The sequence below is a fragment of the Amblyraja radiata genome, chromosome 9 (genome assembly GCF_010909765.2).
Source record: "Amblyraja radiata isolate CabotCenter1 chromosome 9, sAmbRad1.1.pri, whole genome shotgun sequence".
Lineage (NCBI taxonomy): Eukaryota > Metazoa > Chordata > Chondrichthyes > Rajiformes > Rajidae > Amblyraja > Amblyraja radiata.
Window position 1 is genome coordinate 57,666,535 of NC_045964.1, and position 19,366 is coordinate 57,685,900.

At 47.3% G+C, this 19,366-nt stretch overlaps 1 protein-coding gene across 1 annotated transcript in view; it reads left to right on the top strand.

The window, feature by feature from the left end:
• The window catches only part of LOC116977176 (ovarian cancer G-protein coupled receptor 1-like), a 25,201-nt gene continuing 5,835 nt past the window's right edge, over positions 1-19,366 (top strand). Inside the window, exon 1 of the mRNA XM_033027541.1 lies at positions 1-221. The gene's annotated coding sequence lies outside the window, so the exon portion shown is untranslated. The remainder of the gene's footprint in view (positions 222-19,366) is intronic.

A 19,366-nucleotide genomic window follows, 5' to 3' on the forward strand; every position in this document is an offset into this window, starting at 1 on the left:
ATCCTGACTCTTGAACAGCAGTCATTAGAAGCTTCCATACACACAGACATGCTGTCCCACCCTGGGAGTTCTGTTCGAGCTGTTTACCTTTCAAACCTCCCCTTGGTCTGTTGGCACGGCTGCATGTGTATGTCTTCACCTGTGTTGTCAGTCGACATCGTATTTCTCCGCGGCTGAACTCATTCTGCACCCGCCTAAGACGGAACAACAGAGAAATCCATGTAAGTCTTTTTAATTTCACTGGAACTGGCTTTTGATTGTTTTAGACAGAGAATGATTCGCAGGGGGGGGGGGGGGGGGGGTTGTATTCACCAAAAGGCAAACAAAGAGAAAAAGCAGAAAAAGACACAAAATGCTGGAGTTCTTTAGAAGGGAAATGTCATCTATCCATGTTTTCCTGAGATGCTGCCGGGACTTGCTGAGTTACTCCAGCACTTTGTGCCTATACATGTTCTCCAGAGATGTTGCCTGACCTTGCTGGGTTGCTCCAGCACTTTGTGCCTTTTTTGTGTGCTAAACCAGCATCTGCAGTTCCTTGTTTCTACAAGAAGCAATCTTATTGACATTAAGATTGTCTTATTGGCAATCTTATTCACATCTTATCTTATTGAAACATATAAGATAAGGAAAAATGTTCCCCACAGTCTTAGAATAAAGGGGAGGCCATTTAAGACTGAGGTGAGCAAAAACTTTTTTACCCAGAGAATTGAGAATTTGTGGAATTCCCTGCCACAGAGGGCAGTGGAGGCCAAATCACTGGATGGATTTAAGAGAGAGTTAGATAGAGCTCTAGGGGCTAGTGGAATCAAGGGATATGGGGAGAAGGCAGGCACGGGATATTGATTGGGGACGATCAGCCATGATCACAATTAATGGCGGTGCTGGATTGAAGGGTCGAATGGCCTCCTCCTGCACCTATTTTCTATGTTTCTATTAAGGGTTTGGACATGCTAGGGGCAGGAAACATGTTCCTGATGTTGGGGGAGTCCAGAACCAGGGGCCACAGTTTAAGAATAAGGGGTAAGCCATTTTGAACCGAGATGAGGAAACACTTTTTTCACACAGAGAGTTGCGAGTCTGTGGAATTCTCTGCCTCAGAGGGCGGTGGGGGCAGGTTCTCTGGATGCTTTCAAGAGGGAGCTAGATAGGGCTCTTAAAGATAGTGGAGTCAGGGGATATGGGGAGAAGGCAGGAACGGGGTACTGATTGTGGATGATCAGCCATGATCACATTGAATGGCGGTGCTGGCTCGAAGGGCCGAATGGCCTACTCCTGCAACTATTGTCTATTGTCCTTTAAATAGCAGAAGCTGGAAATCTGAAATAGATTTAAAAGTCCAGTGGATATTCAGCATCTGTTTAATATCAACTTCTCTTTGACGTAGCCACGGAGAAACTAATTTAATACCAGCACCAGGGAATTTTTACAAGTGACCACACATTTATCACGAACATTGGGACTTTTCCTGCCATGAATTCCTTGTAGGGACAGGGGGCAACTGCAGATGGCAATTTACAAAAAAAGACACAAAGTGCTGGTGTAACTCAGCGGATCAGGCAGGATCTCTGGAGAACATGAGTAGGTGACGTTTCGGGTCAGGAGACCTCATCAGACTGCAGAAGGTCCCGACCTGAAACGTCACCCATCCATGTTCTCCACAGATGCTGCCCAACCCACTGAGTTACTCCAGCACTCTGTGATTCAGTTCCTGTTTAGTTTATTGTCATGTGTACCGAGGTACAGTGAAAAGCTGTTGTTGCGTGCTAACCAGTCAGGGAAAAGACTGTACATGATTACAATTGAGATATTTACAGGGTTTAGATACACGATAAGGGAATATGTGTAGGAAGGAACTGCAGATGCTGGTTTAAACCGAAGATAGACACAAAAAGCTGGAGTAACTCAGCGGGACACACAGCATCTCTGGAGGGAAGGAATAGGTGACGTTTCGGGTCGAGACCCTTCATCAGACTGGTTAGGGATAAGGGAAACGAGAGATATAGACGATGATGTGGAGGGATAAAGAACAATGTATAAAAGATATGCAAAAATATAACAATGATAAAAGAAACAGGCCATTGTTAGCTGTTTGTTGGGTGAAAACAAGCAGCTAGTGCAACTTGGGAGGGGGAGGTATAGAGAGAGAGAGAGAGAGAGAGAGAGAGAGAGAGAGAGAGAGAGAGAGAGAGAGAGAGAGAGAGAGAGGGATTGCCGGGGCTACCTGAAGTGAGAGAAATCAATATTCAATAGACAACAGACAATAGGTGCAGGAGTAGGCCATTTGGCCCTTCGAGCCAGCACCACCATTCAATGTGATCATGGCTGATCATCCCCAATCAGTACCCCGTTCCTGCCTTCTCCCCATATCCCCTGACTCCGCTATCTTTAAGAGCCCTATCTAGCTCTCTCTTGAAAGTATCCAGAGAACCTGCCTCCACCGCCCTCTGAGGCAGAGAATTCCACAGACTCACCACTTTCTGTGAGAAAAAGTGGTTCCTCGTCTCCGTTCTAAATGGCTTACCCCTTACTCTTAAAAGTCATACCACTGGGCTGTAAGCTGCCCAAGCGAAATATGATAAGGGAATAACGTTTAGTGCAAGGTAAAGCCAGCAAAGTCTGTACATAGATAGGACAATCCAATCCTTGATTGGACTTTGTTGGCTTTACATTCTTTATAGAGAGGATGCTGTGAGTTAGTGTGAGAAATAGAAGTCACACAGCTGGTGAGGTGAGTGGTGGAGGTGAGCGCCTTCTCTGTAAAACGGTAGTGGTCACTGGAAAGAGGATGTACTCAGTGAACACCAGGTGTTGGGTTTGCATGTCCTGAAAGGATGTCTGTGCAGCAAGGAACTGCAGATGCTGGTTCCATCTGAAGATAGACTCCAAGAGCTGGAGTAACTCAGCGGATCAGGCAGCATCTCTGGAGAGACGGGATGGGTCGTTACTCCCCTTCTGTCCATGTCCCTCCTCAGATGCTGCCCGACCCGCTGAGTTCCTCCAGCATTTTGTGTTGTGGGTGAGATTCAACAACGGCAGGAGTTTCCCCAACGTGAAGTGAACGTATGTGTAGGAAGGAACTGCAGATGCCGGTTTAAACCGAAGGTTGACACAAAATGCTGGAGTAACTCAGCGGGACGGGCAGCATCTTTGGAGAGAAGGAATGGGTGACCTTTCGGGTCGAGACTGTTCAGGTGTGAAGAAGGGTCTTGACCCGAAACGTCACCTATTCCTTCTCTCCAGAAATGCTGCCTGTCCCGCTGAGCTACTCCAGCATTTTGTGCCTATCTTTGGGAATGTGAACAAAGTTGGCTGGAAGATGGGATAATCCCTCTTTGCTCATGGAATGTACTGGATCAGTGCAAGAGAGGGGTTTGACTGTGGGTGGCCGATGTGGAACCGTGCCACAGGCTTGGGACGTCCTGAGAACTATAGTCTGCATTCTGTATCGTCCCCTTTGCTCTACCTAAGATAGACACAAAAAGCTGGAGTAACTCAGCGGGACAGGCAACATCTCTGGAGAGAAGGAATGGGTGACGTTTCGGGTTGAGAAGGTAACGTCACCCATTCCTTCTCTCCAGAGATGCTGCCTGTCCCACTGAGTTACTCCAGCTTTTTGTGTCTTTCTTAGGACAAAGCCTGGCTGGTTATAGGTGGATACAGGTGAGGGAAGCTGCTGATAAGCAGATGATTGGACAAAGACTGTGTCAAAACCCCCCCTCACCTGTATCCACCTGCCAGACATTGCCCTGCCCCTCCACTCTTCCAGTATTCCCTCCCCCCTCTACAATCCATCTGAAGAAAGGTCCCGACCTGAAACGTCACCTATCCATGTTCTCCACAGATGCTGCCTGACCCGCTGAGTTACTCCAGAACTCTGTGAAACGTCACCTATCCATGTTCTCCACAGATGCTGCCTGACCTGCTGAGTTACTCCAGCACTTTATGACTTTTATTTTTGTAAACGTGCACCTGCAGTTCCTTGTTTGGACGTTGCATCTGTCTGATTTGATTGGATAGCATGCAAAACAAAGCTTTTTCACTGCACCTCGGCACACTTGACCATAACAGGAACGGGGTACTGATTGTGGATGATCAGCCATGATCATATTGAATGGCGGTGCTGGCTCGAAGGGCCGAATGGCCTACTCCTGCACCTATTGTCTATTGTCTAATAAATGTTCTGATTTGATCTGCCTGAGGTATTATCTGAATCTACTTCCGGTAGGGCACATGAACCCGTTGAAACCTTCAGGAAGTGTCGCGATCCGAAACATCAACCATCATCCCACCACATCGTCTAGACCTGTAGGTCAAATGAACATAGTAAACTGTCTCAGGTTACAGGTGCTGCTTGTATGGATACACAAGCTGCCAGAGGAAGAAGTTGAGGCTGGTACTACAACAGCATTTAAAAGATATTTGGACAGGTACATGGATAGGAAAGGTTTCGAGGGATATGGGCCAAACGTGGCAAGGGAGGGGAAAGATTTAATAGGAACGTGAGGGGTAACCTTTTTGTGGTGGGTGTATGAAGCGAGTTGCCGGAGGAGGTAGTTGAGGCAAGTACTATCGGAACATTTAAGGGCCTGTCCCACTTTCACGAGTTATTCACAAATTCTCCCGAGTTTTCCCCCTGATTCAAACTCGCAGAATGTTCGTAATGAGTCCGTAGGAGGTCGTAGATAGATCGTAGCGGCTCGTTATGCCAGCTGTAGGTACTCGTGGCATCATTTTTTTCCCACGTTTTTTCCAGCCCGATAAAAAATGTCCACGAGTAAAAAAATGGTCGGGATGAAAGAAAATGCAACTTTTTACTCGTAAGGAGGGCATCAAAATAGTCGTGGGAATTCATGGACATACTCGTAGGAGTTCGTGAACATAGTCGTGGAAGGTCGTAGGAGTTCGTAGATTACCACGCCCTTGATTTTTTTTTTAGGTCCTTTAAACTCGGCAGAGGTTTTGAATTAAGCCGTGAAAGTGGGACAGGCCCTTTAAGAGACACTTGGACAGGTGCATGGATAGGTAGACACAAAATGCTGGAGTAACTCAGCGGGTGAGGCAGCATCTCTGGAGAAAAGGAATGGGCGACGTTTCGGGTCGAGACCACTCTTGCTTTCTTACACGGGTACATGGATAGGTCAGATTGAGCGGGATATGGGCAAAAGGCAGGCAGGTGGGACTCGTGTAGTCGGGCATGTTGATCGGCATGGGGAAGTTGGGCCGAAGGGCCAGTTTCCAAGCTGTATGACTATCTGTCAAATGTGGGTAGATGGGACTAGAGTAGTTTAGTTCATTTACAGAGCAGAAACAGGCCCTTCAGCCCACTAAGTCAGCGCCGTACATTAACTGTCCCACACAGACTAGAGACATTTTACAATTTTTACCAAGCCAATTGACCTACAAGCCTGTACGCCTTTCGACTGTGGGAGGAAACCGGAGCACCCATAGAAATCCCACGTGATCACAGGGAGAGCGTACAGACCCCCCTACAGACAGCACCTGTAGTCAGGATCGAACTTGGGTCTCTGGCGCTGTGAGGCAGCAACTCTACCGTTACACCACTGTGCCGCTGAGATGGGGCATCCTGGTTGGCATGGGAAAGTTGGGCCGAAGGGCCTGTTTCCACGTTGTATGGCTCTATGACTTAATGCCAGATGTGGGCGGGTGGGACTAGAGTAGATGGGGCATCTCGTTTGTCATGAGCAAGTTGGGCTGAAGGGCCTGTTTCCACGATGTATGAGAGCAAAGCCCTGATAATAGACAATAAACAATAGGTGCAGGAGTAGGCCATTCGGCCCTTCGAGCCAGCACCGCCATTCAATGTGATCATGGCTGATCATCCCCAATCAGTACCCCGTTCCTGCTTTCTCCCCATATCCCCTGACTCCGCTATCTTTAAGAGCCCTATCTAGCTCTCTCTTGAAAGCATCCAGAGAACCGGCCTCCACCGCCCTCTGAGGCAGAGAATTCCACATTTCTCCATGGCTGCACTGTGATCAGTGACATGGATTGTGAGTCGAATGTAAGGAGGGTGGAGCCTTCTTGCTATGCTTGACGCTCGGGCTAATGTTTCCCAACATGTTTCCTGATGGGGGAGTGAGCAGTGGGCTGGAAGATGAGATATCCTAAATATCGGCGAAAACAAGCGCAGGCTCGGCGATCGTTTCGCTGAACACCTCCGCTCGGTCCGCCCATACCTACATGGTCTCCCGGTTGCTCAACACTTTAACTCCCCTTCCCATTCCCACACTGACCTTTCTGTCCTGGGCCTCCTCCATTGTCAGAGTGAGGCCCAGCGCAAATTGGAGGAACAGCACCTTATATTTCGCTTGGGCAGCTCACACCCCAGTGGTATGAACATTGACTTCTCCAACTTCAAATAGCCCTTGCTTTCTCTCTCTCTCCGAACCTCCCCCTTCCCATTTCTCCGACCAGTGTGAATATCCCCCTGATTACATTTTATCTCTGTTTGTTTTGCTATCAGCTTCTCCTAGCTAACAGCAATCTGTTACTTGGACTTCACCTCTTTTGATGTCTCATTTTCACACTTTGCCCTTCCTTATCTCCATGTCTCCCTCCTCCCCTGACTCTCAGTCTGAGGAAGGGTCTCGACCCGAAACGCCACCCATTCCTTCTCTCCAGAGATGCTGCCTGTCTCGCTGAGTTACTCCAGCATTTGGTGTCTATCTTCGGTGTCAACCAGCATCTGCAGTTCCATCCTGCCCAGATGTTGCCGGGTCAGCGCGAGAGAGGGGCGTTTGACCGTGGCTGGCTGACGTGGAGTGATGGCACAGGCGCGGGACACCTGCCCGGCTCTCTCACCCCAATAACACGCAAAACAAAGCTTATCATTGGATTCCAATTCACCCGACACTAATAGAACTGAGAACAGTACAGCACAGGAACAGGCCCTTCGGCCCGCAATGCCCGTGCCGAACACGACGTCAAGTTAAACTGATCACCTATGCCTGCACATAAAAACATAGAAACATAGACAATAGGTAAAGGAGGAGGCCCTTCAGCCCTTCGAGCCAGCACCGCCATTCATTGTGATCATGGCTGATCGTCCCCAATCAATAACCCTTGCCTGCCTTCTCCCCATATCCCTTGATTCCACTAGCCCCTAGAGCTCTATCTAACTCTCTCTTAAATCCGTCCAGTGACTTGGCCTCCACTGCCCTCTGTGGCAGGGAATTCCACAAATTCACAACTCTCTGGGTGAAAATGTTTGTTTTCACCTCAGTCTTAAATGGCCTCCCCTTTTATTCTAAGACTGTGGCCCCTGGTTCTGGACATGCCCAACATTGGGAACATTTTTCCTGCATCTAGCTTGTCCAGTCCTTTTATAATTTTGTATGTTTCTATAAGATACCCCCTCATCCTTCTAAACTCCAGTGAATACAAGCCTAGTCTTTTCAATCTTTCCTCATATGACAGTCCCGCCATCCCAGGGATCAATCTCGTGAACCTACTACCTCAATCACAAGAATGTCCTTCCTCAAATTAGGAGACCAAAACTGTACACAATACTCCAGATGTGGTCTTACCAGAGCCCTATACAACTGCAGAAGAACCTCTTTACTGCTATACTGAAATTCTCTTGTTATTAAAGGCCAACATTCCATTAGCTTTCTTCACTGCCTGCTGTACCTGCACGCCAACTTTCAGTGACTGGTGTACAAGGACACCCAGGTCTCGCTGTACCTCCCCCTTACCTAACTTAACCCCATTGAGATAATAATCTGCCCCCTTGTTTTTGCTGCCAAAGTGGATAACCTCACATTTATCTATATTATACTGCATCCGTCATGAATCTCGTGAACCTACGCTGCACTGCTTCAATCACAAGGATGTCCTTCCTCAAATTAGGAGACCAAAACAGTACACAGTACTCTACTGAAGGTAGACAAAAATGTTGGGGAAAATCAGCAGGTGAGACAGCATCTGTGGAGCGATAGAATAGGTGACTTTTCGGGTCGAGACCCGAAACGTCACCTATTCCTTTGCTCCATAGATGCTGCCTCACCCGCTGAGTTTCTCCAGCGTTTATGTCTTCCTTCGATTTATCCAGCATCTGCAGTTCCTTCTTAAACAACGCAACATCTACTGAAGTGTGGATGGCTGTCGGCCCGCTAGGAGCTCATCCCCGCCCTTTGTCAGGTCTTGTTTTTGGTCCTGCTGTGGGTCCACAGTCCCCTCCTCACCTGGCAAACCAGGTGGGTGAGACGGTTTAGTCGTTGACTACCCGACCATGGAGCAGGTAGCACGGGATTACATGGTGGCAGGTGGAACTTTCTGCCGACCTGAATTTTCTTAAAGCTACAGTATTAAGGGCCTGTCCCACTTACGCGACCTTTACAGGCGACTACCGGCACCCGTCATAGGTCGCCGAAATTTTCAACATGTTGAAAATTCGGCGGCGACCAGAAAGACGCTACGACTCTTTGGAGACATCTCACGACCATAGAGGCGAACCCTGGCGACATGTTGCGAGTGACCTCTCATAACCATAGGAGACCTCTCACGACCATATAGCCTATGGTCGTGAGGTGTCTCCTAAGAGTCGTAGCGTCTGTCTGGTCGCCGCTGAATTTTCAACTTGTTGAAGATTTCGGCGACCTATGATGTGTGCCGGCAGTCGCCTGTAAAGGTCGCCCGCGTAAGTGGGACAGGCCCTTTAGTATTGGCACTGGTTTCCTACTGTGACATTTACTGACATACAGTGAAAAGGTTTTGTTTGTGTGCTAGTCAGTGAAATCGGATAATATTGTACGTGTTGTGCTCTCTAGTCTTTGACTTAAAGGTTGCGACTGTCTACCCTATCTATACCTCTCATCATTTTGCGGTATATCCCTCATTCTATCAGGTCTCCCCTCAGCCTCTGATGTTCCTGAGAAAACAATCCGAGGTTGTCCATCCTCTCACCAGTTATAAGTGTAGAATTTCGGCCATTCGGCCCACAGGGTCCACTCCGCCATTCAATCACGGCTGATCTGTGCCTTCTAATCCCATTTTCCTGCCTTCTCCCCGTAACCTCTGGCACCCGTTCTAATCAAGAATTTGTCTATCTCTGCCCTAAAAATATCCACTGACTTGACCTCAACAGCCCTCTGTGGCAATGAGTTCCACAGATTCACCACCCTCTGACTAAAGAGGTCACCTCCTTTCTAAAAGAGCGCCCTTTAATTCTGAGGCCATGAACTCTGGTCCTGGACTCTCCCACCAGTGAAAACATCCTCTCCACATCCACTCTATCTATGCCATTCATTGTTCTGTAAGCTTCAATGAGGTCCCCCCTCAACCTTCTAAACTCCAGCGAGTAGAGGCCCAGTGCAGTCAAACGCTCAGCATGCTGTATGCGAACCCACTCATTCCTGGGATCATTCTTGTAAACTCTCCTTATAGCTCTTGCCCAACATTATATATACGGCTGAGGAATGGTGCCTGGCAAGCTAACCATTGCTCTGGGAGGCTGCTGTTCTCCAAACAAAGCACGGAGGAGCAATAATAATCTCATTAAACCTCTCCCAGTGCTACCTACGCAGATGCTTGTGGGCAGTAGCATTGGAGGAAGCGTGAAGTGACTTGCAGTGTTGTGTTTGGCTGAGTTGTGGTTTCTCATTAAAGGAATGGAATTGAAGGCAATATCTCCAAGTTTGCGGATGACACTAAGCTGGGGGGCAGTGTTAGCTGTGAGGAGGATGCTAGGAGACTGCAAGGTGACTTGGATAGGCTGGGTGAGTGGGCAAATGTTTGGCAGATGCAGTATAATGTGGATAAATGTGAGGTTATCCATTTTGGTGGCAAAAACAGGAAAGCAGACTATTATCTAAATGGTGGCCGACTAGGAAAAGGGGAGATGCATCGAGACCTGGGTGTCATGGTACACCAGTCATTGAAAGTAGGCATGCAGGTGCAGCAGGCAGCGAAGAAAGCGAATGGTATTTTAGCTTTCATAGCAAAAGGATTTGAGTATAGGAGCAGGGAGGTTCTACTGCAGTTGTACAGGGTCTTGGTGAGACCACACCTGGAGTATTGCGTACAGTTTTGGTCTCCAAATCTGAGGAAGGACATTATTGCCCTAGAGGGAGTGCAGAGAAGGTTCACCAGACTGATTCCTGGGATGTCAGGACTGTCTTATGAAGAAAGACTGGATAGACTTGGTTTATACTCTCTAGAATTTAGGAGATTGAGAGGGGATCTTATAGAAACTTATAAAATTCTTAAGGGGTTGGACAGGCTAGATGCAGGAAGATTGCTCCCGATGTTGGGGAAGTCCAGGACAAGGGGTCACAGCTTAAGGATAAGGGGGAAATCCTTTAAAACCGAGATGAGAATAACTTTTTTCACACAGAGAGTGGTGAATCTCTGGAACTCTCTGCCACAGGGGGTAGTCGAGGCCAGTTCATTGGCTATATTTAAGAGGGTTAGATGTGGCCCTTGTGGCTAAGGGGATCAGAGGGTATGGAGAGAAGGCAGGTACGGGATACTGAGTTGGATGATCAGCCATGATCATATTGAATGGCGGTGCAGGCTCGAAGGGCCGAATGGCCTACTCCTGCACCTAATTTCTATGTTTCTATGAAGGTTAGGGGCAGTTGTTGGCTGATCAGCTGTCACCATGCAGTTAAATTCTCTCCGCTGCCGGGGTGTCGCCTGTATGGTCGTGAGTAGCGTCTTTCTGGTCGCCGCTGGATTTTGAAATGTTCAAAGCTTTTCAGCGACAGTCGGTTTGCGCCAATGAGTGTAGCTTGACTTCTCCTTGTCGCCAGGATGACGTAGGTTGTTGCCGGTGCTGACTTCATTTTTTGTTGTTGTTAAAGTATGATTCTATTTTAAATTTTATGTCGAAGGGGGGGTTCAGTCGACGGTTTTTCGGCGACCTGCTACGACTATGACATTCGCCGGCAGTCGCCTAAAAGTAGCCTAAGTGGGACAGGCCCATAACCATTTCTCCATTCCTCTCCCACCCCAGTCGCACCAGCTTCTCATTTTCACCCAACAGCTAACAATGGCCCATTTCCTTTATCACCGTTAATTTTTTGCATATCTTTCATTCATTGTTCTTTATCTCTCTACATCATCGTCTATATCTCTCCTTTCCCTTTCCCCTAACTTTTAGTCTGGAGAAGGGTCTCGACCCGAAACGTCTCCCATTCCTTCCCTCCAGAGATGCTGCCTGTCCCGCTGAGTTACTCCAGCATTTTGTGTCTATCTTTGGTTTAAACCAGCATCTGCAGTTCCTTCCTAGAAGCTGAGATGAGTGGTGCAATCTACAGAACTGATGCGCTACAATGCTGAGAACTATACTCTGCACTCTGTAATTCAAACCGAAGAAAGGCCCTGACCCGAAACCTCACCTAGATTTAAGCGGATGTTGCCAGGACACGAGAGCCTGAGCTATAGGGGAGATTGAGCAGGCTGGGACTCTATTCCCTAAAGTGCGAGAGGACGAGGGATGATCTCATAGAGGTGTATATGAGAGCAATAAATCGGGCAGCGCACGGAGTCTCTTGCCCAGAGTAGGGGAATCGAGAACCAGAGGACATAACTTCAAGGTGAGGCGGGAAAGATTTAATAGGAACCTGAGGGGTAACCTTTTCACACAAAGGGTGGTGGATATATGGAACGAGCTGCCAGAGGAAGTATTTGAGGCAGCTACTTTAGTTTAGTTTATTGTCACGTGTACCAAGGTACAGTGAAAAGCTTCTGAAGAAGGGTCCCGAACCGAAACGTCACCCAACCACATTTCACCAGAGACGCTGCCTGGCCAGTACTTTGTGCCTATTTTCGGTATAAACAAGCGTCTGCAGTTCTTTCATACACAGTGTAATTAGTAGCTAGTCATTAGGTTTGCATTTTACTGTTTTCCAAATAACATTCCAGAAAAGACCCTTGGGACAACTATCTGCAAAGACTTTGAGACGGCACTGTTGCCGTTCGCCAGAGACAACAGTTGGACTGATATGAAAGTGGCACTCCGTCTGGGTAGAATATTAAAAACATAGAAACATAGAAAATAGGTGCAGGAGTAGGCCATTCGGCCATTCGAGGCAGCAACATCATTCAATATGATCATGGCTGATCATACAAAATCATTACCCCGTTCCTGTTTTCTCCCCATATTCCTTGATTCCGTTAGCCCTAAGAGCTATCTCTCTTTTGAATACATCCAATGAATTGTTTCCACTGCCTTCTGTAGCAGAGGATTCCACAGATTTACAACTCTCTGGGTGAAAATGTTTTTCCTCATCTCAGTCCTAAATGGCCTACCCCTTATTCTTAAACTGCGACCCCTGGTTCTGGACTCCCCCAACATATTTTTCCTGCATCTAGCCTGTCCAATCCCTTAAATCTTTTACATATTTCTATAAGATTCCCTCTCGTCATTCTAAATTCCAGTGAATATAAGCCCAGTGGATCTCCCCCAAAACAGAACCCCAAGACTCAGCACCTATTTAATTTAGTTTAGTTTAGAGATACAGCACGGGAACAGGCCCTTCGGCCTACCGAGTCCACACTGACCAACGATCCCCGCACATTAACACTGCCTTACACACACTAGGGACAAGTTTACATTTTTATCCCAAGCCAATTAACCTTCAAACCTGCATGTCTTTGGAGTGTGGGAGGCAACCGGAGCACCTGGAGAAAACCCACGCAGTCATGGGGAGAACGTATAAACTGCATACAGACAGCACCCGTAGTCAGGATCGAACCTGGGTCTCTGGCGCTGTGAGGCAGCAACTCTACCGCTGCGCCCCCGTGCCCCCCCGTGCCCCCCTAATTTTCGAGACACTGGCAGAGAAGGAACGTTACACCAATGACAAAACCGTTCTCTCATCTCTGCCTCAGTAAAGATCAGGCAGTTACATAGAAACATAGAAAATAGGTGCAGGAGTAGGCCATTCGGCCCTTCGAGCCAGCACCGCCATTCATTGTGATCATGGCTGATCATCCCCAATCAATAACCCGTGCCTGCCTTCTCCCCATATCCCTTGATTCCACTAGCCCCTAGAGCTCTATCTAACTCTCTCTTAAATCCATCCAGTGATTTGGCCTCCACTGCCCTCTGTGGCAGGGAATTCCACAAATTCACAACTCTCTGGGTGAAAACGTTTTTTCTCACCTCAGTCTTAAATGGCCTCCCCTTTATTCTAAGACTGTGGCCCCTGGTTCTGGACTCGCCCAACATTGGGAACATTTTTCCTGCATCTAGCTTGTCCAGTCATTTTATAATTTTACATGTTTCCATAAGATTCCCCCTCATCCTTCTAAACTCCAGTGAATACAAGCCTAGTCTTTTCAATCTTTCCTCATATGACAGTTTACGTGCAACTGCCTGAGATAGTTTGACCTGATAGAGATGAAACTTAGATGAGTAATTGCTTATTTATTTCACAGGCTAATTAGCCCGAGCAGATAGCCAACAAGTTCACCGCACCTTATTCAGCCAAGATTTAAAGATAAATTATTTGCACAGTACCCAGTGACCCAGTTTAGAAATCTGATCATCCTTCACTGTCACGAGCAAAGCCAATTTTGTTATTATGTTCATCAACATTGTTGCCAAGTTTATCTAAGGATTAATCAGGAGGGATCAAAGGGCTGAGCGGGTTCCCTTCCTTCTTTAGTCCTCACTGGTCTCCCGTTAAATCGCTGGAAGACTTTGACTCCAAGACTGAGTGGCGCAGAGCCTGGAGTGATGCCAACACCAACAACGGAGAGGTCATCACTGACCCCACAGTGAAACCACCGGGATTTGACCTCCATCGCAAGCAATGGATAACCCTGAATAGAATCCGCACCCTCCATGCAAGAACAGCCCATCACCTGCATAGAAACATAGAAAATAGGTGCAGGAGTAGGCCATTCGCCCCTTCGAGCCTGCACCGCCATTCAATGTGATCATGGCTGATCATCCAACTCAGTATCCTATACCTGCCTTCTCTCCATACCCCCTGATCCCTTTAGCCACAAGGGCCACATCTAACTCCCTCTTAAATATAGCCAATGAACTGGCCTCAACTACTTTCTGTGGCAGAGAATTCCAGAGTCACCACTCTTTGTGTGAAAAAAAAATTCTCCATCTCGGTCCTAAAAGACTTCCCCATTATCCTTAAACTGTGACCCCTTGTTCTGGACTTCCCCAACATCGGGAACAATCTTCCTGCATCTAGCCTGTCCAATCCCTTAAGAATTTTATACGTTTCTATAAGATCCCCGCTCAATCTTCTAAATTCTAACGAGTACAAGCCGAGTCTATCCAATCTTTCTTCATATGAAAGTCCTGACATCCCAGGAATCAGTCTGGTGAACCTTCTCTGTACTCCCTCTATGTCTATTGTGGGGTAGCGTTGCTGAGTGGGGTAGCGTTGCTGAGTGGGGTAGCGTTGCTGATTAGAGAGGAGATTAACGCAATGGAAAGGAAGGACATTAGTTTGCAGGATGTGGAATCGGTATGGGTAGAGCTGCGAAACACTAAGGGGCAGAAAACGCTGGTGGGTGTTGTGTACAGGCCACCTAACAGTAGTAGTGAAGTTGGAGATGGTATCAAACAGGAAATTAGAAATGCGTGCGACAAAGGCAAAACCGTTATAATGGGTGACTTCAATCTACATATAGATTGGGTGAATCAAATTGGCAGGGGTGCTGAGGAAGAGGATTTTTTGGAATGTATGCGGGATAGTTATCTAAATCAACATGTAGAGGAACCAACGAGAGAGCAGGCTATTTTAGACTGGGTATTGAGTAATGAGGAAGGGTTAGTTAGCAGTCTTGTTGTACGTGCCCCCTTGGGCAAGAGTGACCATAATATGGTTGAGTTCTTCATTAGGATGGAGAGTGACATTGTTAATTCAGAAACAATGGTTCTGAACTTAAAGAAAGGTAACTTTGAGGTATGAGACGTGAATTGGCCAAGATTGACTGGCAATTAATTCTAAAAGGGTTGACGGTGGATTTGCAATGGAAGACATTTAAAGACTGCATGGATGAACTACAAAAATTGTTCATCCCAGTTTGGCAAAAGAATAAATCAGGGAAGGTAGTGCATCCGTGGATAACAAGGGAAATCAGGGACAGTATCAAAGCGAAGGATGATGCGTACAAATTAGCCAGAAAAAGCAGCATACCGGAGGACTGGGAGAAATTCAGAGACCAGCAGAGGAGGACAAAGGGCTTAATTAGGAAAGGAAAATTAGATTATGAAAGAAAACTGGCAGGGAACATAAAAACTGACTGCAAAAGTTTTTATAGATATGTGAAAAGAAAGAGATTAGTTAAAACAAATGTAGGTCCCTTGCAGTCAGAAACGGGTGAGTTGATCATGGGGAACAAGGATATGGCGGACCAATTGAATAACTAATTTGGTTCCGTCTTCACTAAGGAAGACATAAATAATCTGCCGGAAATAGCAGGGGACCGCGGGTCAAAGGAGTTGGAGGAATTGAGTGAAATCCAGGTTAGCCGGGAAGTGGTGTTGGGTAAATTAAATGGATTAAAGGCCGATAAATCCCCAGGGCCAGATAGGCTGCATCCCAGAGTACTTAAGGAAGTAGCTCCAGAAATAGTGGATGCATTAGTAATAATCTTTCAAAACTCTTTAGATTCTGGAGTAGTTCCTGAGGATTGGCGGGTAGCAAACGTAACCCCACTTTTTAAGAAGGGAGGGAGAGAGAAAACGGGGAATTACAGACCAATTAGTCTAACATCGGTAGTGGGGAAACTGCTAGAGTCAGTTATTAAAGATGGGATAGCAGCACATTTGGAAAGTGGTGAAATCATTGGACAAAGTCAGCATGGATTTACAAAAGGTAAATCATGTCTGACGAATCTTATAGAATTTTTCGAGGATGTAACTAGTAGCGTGGATAGGGGAGAACCAGTGGATGTGGTGTATCTGGACTTCCAGAAGGCTTTCGACAAGGTCCCACATAAGAGATTAGTTTACAAACTTAAAGCACACGGCATTGGGGGTTCAGTATTGATGTGGATAGAGAACTGGCTGGCAAACAGGAAGCAAAGTGTAGGAGTAAACGGGTCCTTTTCACAATGGCAGGCAGTGACTAGTGGGGTACCGCAAGGCTCAGTGCTGGGACCCCAGCTATTTACAATATATATTAATGATCTGGATGAGGGAATTGAAGGCAATATCTCCAAGTTTGCGGATGACACTAAGCTGGGGGGCAGTGTTAGCTGTGAGGAGGATGCTAGGAGACTGCAAGGTGACTTGGATAGGCTGGGTGAGTGGGCAAATGTTTGGCAGATGCAGTATAATGTGGATAAATGTGAGGTTATCCATTTTGGTGGCAAAAACGGGAAAGCAGACTATTATCTAAATGGTGGCCGACTAGGAAAAGGGGAGATGCAGCGAGACCTGGGTGTCATGGTACACCAGTCATTGAAAGTGGGCATGCAGGTGCAGCAGGCAGTGAAGAAAGCGAATGGTATGTTAGCTTTCATAGCAAAAGGATTTGAGTATAGGAGCAGGGAGGTTCTACTGCAGTTGTACAGGGTCTTGGTGAGACCACACCTGGAGTATTGCGTACAGTTTTGGTCTCCAAATCTGAGGAAGGACATTATTGCCATAGAGGGAGTGCAGAGAAGGTTCACCAGACTGATTCCTGGGATGTCAGGACTGTCTTATGAAGAAAGACTGGATAGACTTGGTTTATACTCTCTAGAATTTAGGAGATTGAGAGGGGATCTTATAGAAACTTACAAAATTCTTAAGGGGTTGGACAGGCTAGATGCAGGAAGATTGCTCCCGATGTTGGGGAAGTCCAGGACAAGGGGTCACAGCTTAAGGATAAGGGGGAAATCCTTTAAAACCGAGATGAGAAGAACTTTTTTCACACAGAGAGTGGTGAATCTCTGGAACTCCCTGCCACAGAGGGTAGTCGAGGCCAGTTCATTGGCTATATTTAAGAGGGAGTTAGATGTGGCCCTTGTGGCTAAGGGGATCAGAGGGTATGGAGAGAAGGCAGGTACGGGATACTGAGTTGGATGATCAGCCATGATCATATTGAATGGCTCGAAGGGCCGAATGGCCTACTCCTGCACCTAATTTCTATGTTTCTATGTTTCTATGTTTCCTCAGATTAGGAGACCAAAACTGTACGCAATACTCCAGGTGTGGTCTCACCAAGGCCCTGTACAACTGCAGCAGAACCTCCCTGCTCCTATACTCACATAAGTGGGGGGGTGACAGACAGCCCTGCTTGCGACTGCGGACATCCAGACTAGACCATCCCACACATCATAAATGACTGCCCACTGAGGCTTTTCCCTGGGAGCATCAAAGCCCTTCCACCCAGTAACTGATGCTGTTCTGGCCTGGATGTCTACCCTTGATCTACAACTTTAGGCTGTGCATGCCACCCGCAAGAAGACTGGTCTTCATGTCCTACTCTTCTGGGGCCGTTGCCACACAAGGTGCTGGAGTATCTCATAGACACATAGAAAATAGGTGCAGGAGCCAGCAACGCCATTCAATATGATCATAACAAAATCAGTACCCCGTTCCTGCCTTCTCCCCATATCCCTTGATTCCTTTAGCCCGAAGAGCTAAATCTAGGGCTCTCTCTTGAAAACATCCAGTGAATTGGCCTCCACTGCCTTCTGTGGCAGAGAATTCCACAGATTTACAACTCTCTGGTGAAAAGTTCTTCCTCATCTCAGTCCTAAATGGCCTGATTCTTAAAAACTGTGACCCCCCACTGGTTCTGGACTCCCCCAACATCGGGAATATTTTCCCTGCATCTAGCCTGTCCAATCCCATTCGAATTTCAGTGAACTTCGGTACACTGAAACTAATACCATTTAGGGTAGGTGGCCATTTTAGTTCAGCTCAGATAGCAATCCTGTTCCCGAAGCAAGACATTCTTCTGGATTGCCTCACATCCTGGTTTAGGAACAGTCCTGCCCAAGACCACAAGAAATTGCAGAGTTGTGGTTGTATCACACAGACCAGACTCCCCACCATTGCTCCATATACACTTCAAGCTGCCTTGAAAAAGCAGCCAACATTATCAAAGACGTCCCACCCCGCTCATTCCTTCTTCTCCCTGCTCCCGTTGAGCAGCATGTATAGGGCGGCATGATGGTACAGCGGTAGAGTTGCTGCCTCACATCGCCAGACACCCGGGTTTGGTCCTGACTATGCTGTCTGTACGGAGTTTGTACATTCTTCCTGTGACTGCGTGGGTTTTCTCCGGGAGCTCTGGTTTCCTCCCACACTCCAAAAACCTGCAGGTTTGTACGTTAATTGGCTTCTGTAAAAGTTGTAAATTGTCCCTATTTTGTGCAGGATAGTGTTAGTATACGAGGTGATAGCAGGTCGGCGCGGACTCGGTGGGCTGAAGGGCCTGTTTCCATGGTGTATCTCTAAACTAAAAGAAGCTTGAAAGCGCGTAGCATTAGACTCAGGAACAGCTTCTTCCGCTTTGCTTCTGAACGGTCCTTCCATAAACTAGAGTACCGTCGCAATTTTGCAACCTGCGTCATTGCACATGTTGAGCTTTACCTCTGGAACTTACGCTACAAGGCTGAGAACTGTATTCTGCATTCTGTATCTTTCTCTTCGCACTACCGACACGGTGGCGCAGCGGTAGAGTTGCTGCCTTACAGCGATTACAGCGCCAGAGACCCAGGTTCGATCCCGACTACGGGCGCTGTCTGTACGGAGTTTGCACGTTCTCCCCGTGACCTGCGTGGGTTTTCTCCGAGATCTTCGGTTTCCATCCACACTCCAAAGACGCACAGGTTTGTAGGTTGATTGGCTTGGTATAAATATAAATTGTCTCTAGTGTGCGTAGGATAGTGTTAATTTGCATGGAACGCTGATCGGTGTGAACTCGGTGGGTCAAAGAGCCTGTTTCCGCCTTGTATCTCGAAACTAAACTAGTAGGTAGAGACAAAATGCTGGAGTAACTCAGTGGGTGAGGCAGCATCTATGGAGAGAAGGAATGGGTGACGTTTCGGGTCGACCCGAAATGTCACCCATTCCTTCTCTCCAAAGATGCTGCCTCACCCACTGAGTTACTCCAGCATTTTGTGTCTACCTTGGATTTTATCCAGCATCTGCAGTTCTTTCTCACTTAAATTGTACCAGTAGTCGTGATCGAACCCGGTCTCATGGTCTCTGGTGCTAGACAATAGACAATAGGCGCAGGAGTAGGTCATTCGGCCCTTCGAGCCAGCACCGCAATTCAATGTGATCATGGCTGATCATCCACAATCAGTACCCCGTTCCTGCCTTCTCCCCATATCCCCTGACTCCGCTATCTTTAAGAGCCCTATCTAGCTCTCTCTTTAAAGTATCCAGAGAACCGGCCTCCACCACCCTCTGAGGCAGAGAATTCCA